The sequence below is a fragment of the Lithobates pipiens genome, unplaced genomic scaffold, assembly GCF_037356315.1.
Source record: "Lithobates pipiens isolate NorthernLeopardFrog02 unplaced genomic scaffold, aLitPip1_a1.2 Scaffold_22, whole genome shotgun sequence".
Classification (NCBI taxonomy): domain Eukaryota; kingdom Metazoa; phylum Chordata; class Amphibia; order Anura; family Ranidae; genus Lithobates; species Lithobates pipiens.
The window spans coordinates 345003357-345016835 of NW_027507784.1; the positions used below are offsets into that span (position 1 = coordinate 345003357).

A 13479-nucleotide genomic window follows, 5' to 3' on the forward strand; every position below is an offset into this window, starting at 1 on the left:
ATGAAGGTACAACATTTAGCAACTCACATGCTTGATGATTAAAACAGACACATCTAAGTATGGAGGCATCTGGGGTAAAGCGGTCCACATAGACCATCCCCCGCACCTGCCGGCTCTCACCGCTGTCAGTCTGCAATCATGACTGGGAAGACTACCCTGCAGTAGATTGATCTGAAAGCGAGGCTTGAACCGCTCGTGGAGCGCAACGTGGAAGGGATGACATTGATGGCGGTGCGGGGGATGGTCTATGTCAGGGATATGCAATTAGCGGACCTCCAGCTGTTGCAGAACTACAAGTCCCATGAGGCATAGCAAGACTCTGACAGCCACAAGAATGACACCCATTGGCAGAGGCATGATGGGACTTGTAGTTTTGCAACAGCTGGAGGTCCTCTAATTGCATATCTCTTGTCTATGTGGACCGCTTTAGCCCCCGGATGCCTCCATACTTAGATGTGTCTGTTTTCATCGTCAACCATGCGAGTTGCTAAATGTTGTGCGTTCATTAAATGTAACCATATTGCTACACTTAGAGGCGCCCTCTCTTCTCTTTTATACTCGTGACGCTACTTGATAAACAAGCAATGTCTTGATATACAAGTCACAATTTATTTAAAAATGTTGCTGGTCTTGCAAAACGCTCTAACCGAGGCTTTACTGCACGGTACTGTATAACGTTAGGCTGTTTGTTATTTGGATTAGTCCGGTATTCTGTCACTTGGTTTTTGGTTCATTTATATTTCTTCATGTTTGCTGTGTGCTGGTGTTTCGAAGGTTTTGTTTCATTGTGAATAAATCTAAATTATACAGTTTCCCGCCTGTAGCTATGCAGATCTGGCCATTCCTGCTGCCGATTCCTGACACTGTGCCTTTTATTACAAAGACCTATGGATTTTCCTGCGCTCTTCAGCTCCATCTAGTGTCCATAATTAGGTATTACCTACTGCCCATAATAAAAGAACATTGGCTCAGAAGAGAATATAGCCCAAAGAACATTTGTTTTGCCCAATTCACACTTATAGATTCAATGGACAAATGGTAGTGCAATTTTTTTTTATGAACAAGCCCTGAACACCAGATAGGATTTTTTTTTTTTTTTTTTTATGCAGCACATCGCAATACATGCCATGCACATCTACTCCTATAAGGGGGCGTCATTCAAAAGGAAGGGCACCTCAACACATGCACAATGCATTATTTTCTACAAACAACCCCCCCCCCCCCCCCCCATAATGACAACGTGAAAGAAGTTTGTTTGAAATCTCTGGAAATTTATTAAAACTAAAAAAGGAAAAAACCCCATATACATAAGTATCACAGGCTCCTCCCATGTCGACAAGTATCACAGGCTCCTCCCACGTCGACAAGTATCGCAGGCTCCTCCCACATCCACAAGTATCACAGGCTCCTCCCACGTCCATAAGTATCACAGGCTCCTGCCACGTCCATAAGTATCACAGGCTCCTCCCATGTACATAAGTATCACAGGCTGCTCCCACGTCCAGAAGTATCACAGGCTCCTCCCACGTCCAGAAGTATCACAGGCTCCTCCCACGTCCAGAAGTATCACAGGCTCCTCCCACGTCCAGAAGTATCACAGGCTCCTCCCACGTACAGAAGTATCACATGCTCCTCCCACGTACAGAAGTATCACAGGCTCCTCCCATGTACAGAAGTATCACAGGCTCCTCCCATGTACAGAAGTATCACAGCCTTTGCCATGACACTCACCACTGAGCAATCGGGGGAGAAGAGCCTTAGTCAGGGAGATGACCAAGAACCCCGATGGTCACTCTGACAGAGCTCCAGAGTTTCTCTGTGGAGAGAGGAGAACCTTCCAGAAGAACGACCATCTCTGCAGCACTCCACCAATCAGGCCTGTATGGTAGAGCGGCCAGACGGAAGCCACTCCTCAGTAAAAGGCACATGACAGCCCGCCTCATATTTTTTGTCAAAAGGCACCTGAAGGACTCTCAGACCATGAGAAACAAAATTCTCTGGTCTGATGACACAAAGATTGAACTCTTTGGCCTGAATAGCAAGCATCATGTCTGGAGGAAACCAGGCACTGCTCATCACCTGGCCAATACCATCCCTACAGTGAAGCATGGTGGTGGCAGCATCATGCTGAGGGGATGTTTTTCAGTGGCAGGAACTGGGAGACTAGTCAGGATCGAGGGAAAGATGAATGCAGCAATGTACAGAGACATCCTTGATGAAAACCTGTTCCAGAGCGCTCTGCACCTCAGACTGGGGCAAAGGTTTATCTTCCAACAGGACCACCGCCCTAAGCACACAGCCAAGATAACTAAGGAGTGGCTACGGGACAACTCTGTGAATGACTTTGAGTTGCCCAGCCAGAGCCCAGACCTGAACCTGATTGGATATCTCTGGAGAGATCTGAAAATGGCTGTGCACCGACCCTCCCCATCCAACCTGATGGAGCTTGAGAGGTCCTACAAAGAAGAATGGGAGAAACTGCCCAAAAATAGGAGTGCCGAGCTTGTAGCATCATACTCATCATACATCATACTCATCATACATCATACTCATCATACATCATACATCATACTCATCATACATCATACTCATCATACATCATACTCATCATACATCATACTCACCAAGACTGGAGGATGTAATTGGTGGCAAAGGAGCTTCACCAAAGTATTGAGGAAAGCCTGTGATACTTCTGTATATGGGAGGAGCCTGTGATACTTATGTGCGTGGGAGGAGCCTGTGATACTTATGTGCGTGGGAGGAGCCTGTGATACTTATGTGCGTGGGAGGAGCCTGTGATACTTATGTACGTGGGAGGAGCCTGTGATACTTATGTACGTGGGAGGAGCCTGTGAGACTTATGTACATGGGAGGAGCCTGTGAGACTTATGTACATGGGAGGAGCCTGTGAGACTTATGTACATGGGAGGAGCCTGTGAAACTTATGCACATGGGAGGAGCCTGTGAGACTTATGCACATGGGAGGAGCCTGTGAGACTTATGCACATGGGAGGAGCCTGTGAGACTTATGCACATGGGAGGAGCCTGTGAGACTTATGCACACGGGAGGAGCCTGTAAGACTTCTGCACACGGGAGGAGCCTGTGATACTTCTGTACACGGGAGGAGCCTGTGATACTTCTGTACACGGGAGGAGCCTGTGATACTTCTGTACACGGGAGGAGCCTGTGATACTTATGTACACGGGAGGAGCCTGTGATACTTCTGTACATGGGAGGAGTCTGTGATACTTTTTTTCGGTTTTTAATAAATTGGCAAAGATTTCAAAAAAACTTCTTTCCTGTTCTGATTATGGGGGATGTTTTTAAAATTTTGAGGAAAATAATGAATTTAATCCATTTTGGAATAAGGCTGTAATATGACAAAATGTGGAAAAAGTGAAGCGCTGTGAATACTTTCCTGGATGAACTGTATAATAACTAAATTTACATGCAGCCCTCTGGACGGGTCACCCCCCCCCCCCACATTCACATAGTTGACCACCATTGGATTAGGGTTTCCATTCACCAATGACGTGTCTCATTTGTCCCCCAACCGAGAAAAATCACACAAGCAATTCCTCATTTCTCTTCTTGTTTTTTTAACGTTTTATTTATTTCTGAAGTTTTTTTTTTTCTCCTTTTTTTATTTTTATTTTTTTTTAACTTTGTACAATATATAAAAAATACAGGGTAGCAAAAAAAGGAATTCACAGTGTCTAAAGGCAGTGATTACAATCCATCACATTTTTCTACAGTACCATGGCAAGTTCAATTGCATAGGAAGGTATGATGAGCCTTCAGCGAACAGCCCCACTAATTAACGGCAAGCTTTGCATAATGGGGGGTGGGGGAGGGGGGGGTGAGGGTGTTGTGAAGAGTTCGGACGGGGCGAGCACAAAGGCGTTCTCCAAGTCTCCAGTTCCCAAGCTGGCCATCTTTATTTATTTTTTTTCTTCCCGTTGAGTGTCCGTTTGTCCGTGTACAGAGCCAGGAGCTGGAGGGCGCTCGGGGAAGTGGTAATGATAAGATGGGCAGGCAGGCGGTTGGGTTTTAGGGAGAGCCTGCTCCGAAGAGCTTACAATCTAATCTTAGCATTTGACATAAAAAAACAAAAAAACAAAAAAAACAGAAAAGCTGGAAATGTAAGGCATGTATTTTGCAAGTGTCCAGTGGGGGGCGCCCCTTGTTCTGGGGGTGGAGCGCCCCTCTGTGACCTGTCTATGGTTGTCAGTTCACTTTAAAAAGGTTTTTCCACTCTCCAGCTCTAAGAAACCCTACAGGAGGCGACCGCACGAATGCAGAGGAAGCAAGAAACTAGCCATGACACACAATGCAGTTGAATAAAGCCTCCTCCCCTTATTTATCTCAGTGTTCCTGACCCCCCCCCCCCCGCTGAAGCACACAATGAGCACAACCCCCTAGGGTTGCCACCTGTCCAGGATTCACCCGGACAGACCGGGTTTTGAATCATGTGTCCGGGTTTCAGGCAGACTGAAACCCGGACACATTATTCAGACCGGGCTGTCACTTGCTAAGTAACCAATATAGTCACACACAAATCTGTTGCTGTCTGGAAGCTGTGGACAGCTGTCTGGGGGCAAGTTCAGCATCACTCGGTGGGGCACGGCGATGATGTCGGCAAGGACATTTAGGCCACACCCACTGTTCGCTGTGACGCTCTATGTGCATCGAATTACTACTCTCCTTGGGGTGTCCCAGGCCGCTAAAGTGTTCGGGTTTGGCTTGAAGAAAAGGTGGCAACCCTATAACCCCCCCCCCCCCCCCCCGCCGAATAACGGGATGTGAATGGGAGGATCACAGGGAATGACCTCCTGTCCAGGTAGTTTGGGACGATGAGGAGGTGGAACTACTGGCAGGTTCTTATGGTGTCCCCGTTGAGGAGATACCAACTTACTTCCTGTTTCTGGCGACAGGAAATCACAGAGGTGGAGAGGGCGCCCGGCAGAGGTTCTAACCCATGGGTACTCAAACTTTGGCCCTCCAGCTGTTGCGGAAAACTACAAGTCCCATCGTACAGCTCCATCTCTGTGATTTCCTGTCGCCAGAAACAGGAAGTAAGTTGGTATCTCCTCAACGGGGACACCATAAGAACCTGGCCGGAGACCAGAACTCTCTGTGACACCAAGAGGACCATTTACTTCTTTGCATGTGTTTGTCTGTTTAACATAAATGGACCGCCAACACGCCGCGATTGGGCCTAAAATCGCAGAACAAACGCAACGTACTGCCATGCATCGCAGCGTACAAACACAGGAGCGCCGGGGGCCAATCAGAATAAACTGCAGCGCACGTTACGAGCGTCATTGTATCTGCACACAGGGAGGACACACGGAGAGATGTTGATGGATTGGTGACGGGTCATACGTGTGATATAAGGCACCCAGGTCATGTGACAGATCAATACAGACATCTGGGCACAACATTCAAATTATTCACCCCCCCCTCCCCCTCCCCCCCCTATTAACCCACTTATCACCAAACATCCAATCACTGCAGGAGTTCATTTTGTCTTTTGGAATATAAATGTTCTGTCAGGACACTGACCCCCGCAAGTCCAACCTTCCACATACACAGTATGCCCCTCCCCCCCCCCCCCACCACATCCATATATACAGCGCCTCGAAAAAGTATTCACACCCCTTGAAATTTCCCACATTTTGTCATTTTACAACCAAAAAAAACGTAAATGTATTTTATTGGGATTTTATGTGATGGACCAACACAAAGTGTCACATAATTGTGAAGTGGAAGGAAAATGATAAATGATACAAATAAATATGTGAAAAGTGTGGGGGAGGGGCATTTGTATGGCGCCCCCCGGAGTGAATAGTTTATAGAACCCCCTTTTCTCTACAAGTCTTTTTGGGGGTGTCTCTACCAGCTTTGCACATCTAGAGAGGACATTTCTGCCCATTCTTCTTCTTCTTTGTAAAATCTCTCAAGCTCTGTCAGATTGGATGGAGAGCGTCTGTGATCAGCAATTTTCAAGTCTTGCCACAGATTCTCAATGGGATTTAGGTCTGGACTGTGACTGGGCCATTCTAACACATGAATATGCTTTGATGTAAACCATTCCATTGTAGCTCTGGCTGGATGTTTCAGGTCGTTGTCCTGCTGGAAGGGGAACCTCCGCCCCGGTCTCAAGTCTTTTGTAGACTCTAATGCCGCGTACACACCACCGTTTTTTTCTGTCAGAATAAACCCCGACGGTTTTTCTGACGATTTTCCCCTGAAACGGACTTGCCTACACACGATCACACCAAAGTCTGATCATTCAGAATGCGGTGATGTAAAACATGTACGACGGGACTAGAAAAAGGAAGTTCAATAGGTAATAGCTGCCTTTGTGTCGTTTTTGGTCTGTTGGAACAGCATACAGACGAACGGTTTGCCCGATAGGAATTGATTCCCTCGGAAAAGGTTTAAAAAATGTTCTATTTCTAGGTCCGTCTCAATTTTCGAAAAAAAAAAAAGTCAGCTGAAGCCCACACACATGATCGGAATATCCAATGAAATGATTCCGTCTGACTTTTTTCTGCCGGAAAGTCCGACCGTGTGTACAGGTTTTCTTCTAAGATTGTCCTGTATTTGTCTCCATCCATCTTCCCATCAACTCTGACCAGCTTCCCTGTCCCTGCTGAAGAAAACCATCCCCACCACATGATGCTGCCACCACCATGTCTCACGGTGGGGATGGTGTGTTCGGGGGGATGGGCAGTGTTAGTTTCCCCCACACATAGTGATTTACTTTTAGGCCATAAAGTAGAATTTTGGTCTCATCTGACCAGATCACCTTCTTCCACATGTTTGCTGCCCCCTCCCCCACATGGCTTCTCACAAACTACAAACAGGACTTCTTATGACTTTCTTTCTCCAATGTCTTTCTTCTTGTCACTCTTCCATAAAGGGCAGATTTGTGGAGAGACGACTAATAGTTGCCCTGTGGACAGATTCTCCCCCCTGAGCTGTGGATCTCTGCAGCTCCTCCAGAGTCACCATGGACCTCTTGGCTCTTCTCTGATGAATGCTCTCCTTGCCCGGCCCGGTCAGTTTAGGCGGACGGCCATGTCTTGGTAGGTTTGCAGTTGTACCCATACTCTTTCCATTTTCCGATGATGGATTGAACAGAGCTCCGTGAGATGATCAAAGCTTGGCAGATGTTTTTATAACCGAACCCTGCTTTATACTTCTCCACAACTTTATCCCTGACCTGTCTGGTGTGTTCCTTGACCTTCATGATGCTGTTTGTTCACTAAGGTTCTCTAACAAACCTCTGAGGGCTTCACAGAACAGCTGTATTTATACTGAGATTAAATGACACACAGGCAGTTGGTTCCTCTAGATCTTAGTTAGGGGTATCAGAGTAAAGATGGCGCCCTACAAATGCCCCTCCCCCACACTTTTCACATATTTATTTGTATCATTTATAATTTTCCTTCCACTTCACAGTTATGTGACACTTTGTGTTGGTCCATCAGATAAAATCCCAATAAAATACATTTATGTTTTTGGTTGTAACATGACATGTGGGAAATTTCAAAGGGTATGAATACTTTTTCAAGCTACTGAATGACCCCCCTCCCCCTGCTTCCTCAAACACATGAATACCCCCCCCCCCCCCCCCTCCGCTTCCCCATACATATATATGACCCCCGCTCACTTCAACATACACATGTATGATTCTCCCTACTTCCACATTAAGGTTTAGGTGTCACATTAAGGGGGGTTGGGGGGATATATATGTAATTCATTACTTTGTATTCTATTGTAATTAAAGTGTATAAAAAAAACAAAATGTCATTTATTCCATTTTACCTTTAGATGTGGTGACTGCATTTTTGTTTTATTTTTTTGTTCAGGCTTTTCCTTTATGTTGGTGCTATATAAATCCTGTGTGTGTGTATATATATATATATAGTGTGTGTGTATTTTTTTATTTCAATTTCTATCTAATTCATAGTTCAAATTTTTCATATCTCACAATTCAATTTCTTTTAATTACAATTTGTTTTCATTTGAAATAAACAAATTCAATTATTGTATCTGAAATTGTAGAACAACATGTTGATATATATATATAAAGCATGTTTAGATACATTAATTTAATTATTATAAGTTGAAGCAAATTACAATTTCATGAAATTGAATTGTGAGATCTGAAATTGTAAATTTGAACTATGAATTAGTAAATAAAAGTAAATGAAAAAATAATTCATAATTAAATTTTTCAGGGTTTTTTTCTTTATTTTTCACCTGGTGATCCTGCCAATAACACACTTCCTGTCCTGGGGGGGGGGGGGGAGACAAAGCTTCCCTATTCTGTATCTATAAGGTCTATAGAGGAACAGCATTGTCCCCACCCTAAGGCTGTGTTCTTAATGTGGACTACAGAACACCTCCCCTCTCCGTCACATGGAGATTTCCGTTCAGTGCACAGAAGTTTAAAAGGACTCCATTTCTGGCAGGATCAACGGGAATGTTTTTCTACTACTAAAAAGAAAAACAAATGCAGCCACCACGTGATCTGCAATGTATGACATTCGTGTAGTCGGGTTTAGATATCTTTGAGGAACACATAGGGCGCTCTGCTTAGATGACATTTTCTGCCTTTACAAATCTATTTGGTCTGGACAAAAATTGGGATATAATAAGAGAAATCTTCCACAATCACTGAAGGAATAAAAATAAAAAAAAGATCTCCTATGATTGAATTGTAACATGTATGATGGGGCTGGCAAGCAGGGGGCCAGCAGGGGGCAGTGTTGTAGAACATGGAGTTGGAGGGGGAGGAGTTATCGAACTCATTGTAACATATTTTAGTCAAGTTGTTACAAATTAGAGAAAGAAAAAAGATTTCCCATCCAGTATAAAGTCCCTGGGCGTGGTGGGTAATTGTTCCCTCGCCTGATTGGTTAGAACGGGAGCTCCGACAGACTGAATCTCTCCCCATAATCCGATATTTTAGAGGGTTTTAATATATTAGCCCATCTGGAGGCGTCCCGGCAGTCTCTATGAATGACATTTTCCCGGGGCGGGGGAGGTCTGTATTGCAGATCTGATGGCGGCGGTCTGGAAGAAGCCGGGGGAAACTCTCCCCGCCGCGCATCAAATGGAAACGCGAAGATGGAAAGTGAAGGTTCGGCGAGGCTGGAAAATTTAATTTGAATGCGAGCGATTTTCTGGACTTAGCGCATAAAATGAATTTGTCAGAGTGAGACGTCGTTTGTATTCCGCGCGGCGTGCGCGGATGTCTGCGGTTACGGCTGTTACCTCCGACAGCCCCGGCAGATTACACCGCTTCCCGCTCTCCCTAATCTTGGAGCCGAGAACCACAGAGATAAAAGGGAAGGTGGTGGGTCACCTTCAGAAGAACTAGAAGTCTAAGCAGGCTCTTCCTATCTGTAGTGTATGGCCCCGCCCATGTGTCAGGGTGACTGACAGCTGCTCACTGAGGCAGACAAAGGGGGTGAGAGGGGCACTGTAGGGTTTCCAAAAGTTTGGCATCCCCAGCATCTCTGATTTACAGAAGGCAACTGCCAATATCTGGTGGGGTTGGGAGGATGGGCAGCCATTCCAGGCTATAGACATGTTACTGTTAAAAGACAACTGAGAACCCTAGCCTACATCTCAGGGCCAATCCTGAGCAGTGCTAGGGATGCCAATGTCTACTTCTGCGCCCGTTTTAAGCAGTGCTAGGGATACTGGCTTACATCTCAGTGCCAGTCCTGAGCAGTGTCAGGGATAACAATTTACATCCTATCCAATCAGCACAAGTCCAAAACAGTGCAAAGGTTGCCAACTTACATCTTAGTGCCAGTCCCAAGCAGTGCTGAGGATGCCAACTTACATCTTAGTGCCAGTCCCAAGCAGTGCTGAGGATGCCAACTTACATCTTAGTGCCAGTCCCAAGCAGTGCTGAGGATGCCAACTTACATCTTAGTGCCAGTCCCAAGCAGTGCTGAGGATGCCAAATTACATCTCAGTGCCAGTCCCAAGCAGTGCTAAGGATGCCAAATTAAATCTCTGTGTCAGTCCCGAGCAGTGCTAAGGATGCCAACTTACATCTTAGTGCCAGTCCCGAGCAGTGCTGAGAATGCCAAGGTTTATTTCTGTGCCAGTTCTAGGGATACTGACTTACATCTCAGTGCCAGTCATAAACAGTGCTGGGGATGCAGAGTTTTATCTCAATGCCAGTCATGAACAATTTTAGAAATGCCAACTTGCATCCTATCCAATCAGCACAAGTCCTGAGCAGTGTTAGGGATGCTAACTTACATCTTAGTGCCAAGTCCAAAGCAGTGCTAGGGATGCCAACTTACATCTCACTGCCAGTCCAAAGCAGTGCTGGGGATGCCAACTTACATCTCAGTGCCAGTCCAAAAGCAGTGCTAGGGATGCCAACTGACATCTGCCAGTCCAAAGCAGTGCTGGGGGTGCCAACTTACATCTCAGTGCCAACTTATCTCAGTGCCAGTTCAAAGCAGTGCTGGGGATGCCAACTTGCATCTTAGTTTCAGTTGTGATAAGACCTAAGGATGTCAACTTTGATCTCATGCCAGTCCCGAGCAGTGCTAAGGATGTATCTTTTATATGTAAATACTGAATTGAGCTCTTTGTGATGATAGTGATTATGGATGATGATAATGATTATGGATAATGATAGTGATTATGGATAATGATTGTGTTTATGGATGATGATAGTGATTATGATGATGATAGTGATTATGATGATGATAGTGATTATGATGATGATAGTGATTATGATGATGATAGTGATTATGATGATGATAGTGATTATGATGATAGTGTTTATGGTTGGGAGGGTAGCACTGTAGGAATGATCTCTGTGAATAGTTATACCCAATCCATTACGTATCGGTTACAGACACCCATCCATGTTCATGCATGTTCTCACGCAACCCCATGCTGGAGAAAAGAAGAACCCCTAAAAATCCCATCCAGCCGCTCTACATTTCCCCCGATAATGAGGAGGCCGGGGGTACCCAAAAGAAAGACATAATGGTCACCTAATTGCATGTTGCCCACCTGATGGGAAGCAACTTTATTAAACACATTCATATCTGTACAGAGAAGTCGGGGGCACCCGATTCCTCCCTGCCACCCACTGAAGAGACAACCCAACCACTTCCTCCCTGACCCCACTAAAGGGACAACCCTACCACCAATCTCATTGACACCTGTGTTGAGCGTTGGCCAAAATTCAACCTCTGACAGACGTGTTCTAGTGATAATGGGGGAGCTGCCTCGTTATTGCGGGCATACGCTGTACGCTATTAGCTGGTCACACACTGCTGCATGCTGCAGTTTGGACACTGCATACAGGACAGAAGTAGATCCTATTCCAACTACACTTCTGCTCACAGACTGATCAGGGTAAACTGTTTTAATTCAAACACCTTCATATGGTCCTACAGCTCTATATAACCCTAAATCCCCCACCCCCCCTCCCTCTGTGTCCGACCTTAAATAAGAAATAAAGGAGGCACTGAATGGATTTAAACTGCAATCGCTTAAAATAAGGCGCAGAACGTTTGTCTAAAAACCATCGCTGGGCAATCTTCTCTCTAAAAAAAAATCTCCAAATGTCCACCAAGTTTGGTTGGTTCTCATGTTTCTTCAAGAGCTGGAGGAGCACCATGGTGGGTGGGTCTCATGGTTCTTCAAGAGCTGGAGGACCACCGTGACCGGTGGTTCTCGTGGTTCTTCAAGAGCTGGAGGACCACCGTGACTGGTGGTTCTCATGGTTCTTCAAGAGCTGGAGGACCACCGTGACTGGTGGTTCTCGTGGTTCTTCAAGAGCTGGAGGACCACCATGGTTGGTGTTTTTCCAAGAGCTGGAGGACCATCGTGACTGGTGGTTCTCGTGGTTCTTCAAGAGCTGGAGGACCACCGTGGTTGGTGGTTCTCATGGTTCTTAAAGAGCTGGAAGACCACCATGGTTGGTGTTTTTCCAAGAGCTAGAGGACCACCATGGTTGATGGTTCTCCAAAACCTGGAGGACCACCATGGTTGGCAATTCTCATGGTTCTTCAAGAGCTGGAGGACCACCAAGCTTGATGGAACTTGAGGTTCTTCAAGAGATGGAGGATTGCCTGAACGCCTTCAAAAACCAGGACCCACCTGCAGCAAAATGAAGAACATCTCATTTGCTTTGCTGCAGATTCTTTTTTTTTTCTAATTTCCTCTTTCCAAAAACCATTTCTAAACATCTAAATTCCACAAATTCTGCATTCACATCAGACTCTACACAATCTAACACCACCTCTCTCAACTACCCAATGACTGAAAGAAAAAAAAAAAAAAAACCCACCCCAACCTTATAGAACTGGAAAATCTGCTGTTTTTTTGGAATCCAATCCCAAAACGACCGGCCTCGGATTTCATCCGTTGATGTAGCGCAGGTTTACCGATCGCCATGAAGTCATAAACTCCTCCTTACCAAGATTTTGGGTCAGACATACAGTGTGGAAGACAAGATGCTTGTGACATTCTTTGTCTTTGTTATTTTTTTTATATATATTTATAAAAAAAAAAAAAATTATCTAAAAATAAAAAAACAACATTCGTCATTCTAGTAAACATGAAAAGAAAAAAAGGAAAAAAAAAATCGGCTTGGACAAAACCCAAGAGCAAAAAAAAAACATCCAATGGTGAGCAAGTCTTTTGTACAATCAGAACGAGTTATTACATCAGAGCGTGCGACCGATCCGAAGGCTGGTCCTCTTGATCGCTGCTTCTTGAAACGGTTGGCCGACACGTCACGGACAACACCTGCTCCCGGGGGGGTTCCTGACCGACGTTCCATGCGTGCACTCAACGTGCCGGTGCGTCCTTTGTTTTTTTTTTTGTTTTTTGTTTGTTTTTTTCCATAAAACCCTGATATTAAAAAAAAAAAAAAAAGTTACGTTAGCAATTGACAGAGGACGAAGGCGGCCAGTGCCGATGATGAACATAACTTGAATGTAAAAATTTTCCCAGGTCAGAATTCCAACCATGTGGCCCAACCGAGCCCCGTGGGGGCGGGCCGAAGATCGTCTTTATTTTTTTTTTGCCATGCCGGGAGCAGGAGGCCGTGTTAATGGAGCTAGTACTTAACCCTAATATTAAAATCCCGAGACGGTGTTAGAGGCTGTATGGAAGAGTCTCTACATGTTAATCCGTTACCCTCCCTATTCCATCGACATGCACAACACATGTCTTTTTTTTCAAAAAGTTTTTTTTTTCCGCGTGTTTTTGCTTTTACGCCTCGTTTTTGTTTTTTTATCATCAGTAGAATGATGGGGGGGTTGTTGTAGACAGGTTGCTGAGGCTGTTGGTCAGTTCCGCGAGTCGTCAGAAGTACTATCAGGATTGGAGCCTCGCTGTCACGCCGAGCGGGAAGCCGGTAATGCAAGCAATGAAGCCATTCAGTGTAACACATCCTTGTTTTTTCGTTT

The 13479-nt window shown here is 45.3% G+C and overlaps 1 protein-coding gene across 2 annotated transcripts in view; it reads right to left on the minus strand.

Annotated features, from left to right (window-relative positions):
* Positions 1-7647: 7647 nt before the first annotated feature.
* The window catches only part of SEMA5B (semaphorin 5B), a 492183-nt gene continuing 486351 nt past the window's right edge, over positions 7648-13479 (minus strand). For both annotated transcript variants that reach the window (XM_077449725.1, XM_077449726.1), the window contains exon 23: positions 7648-13479. This exon is cut by the window's right edge and continues 602 nt beyond it. The gene's annotated coding sequence lies outside the window, so the exon portion shown is untranslated.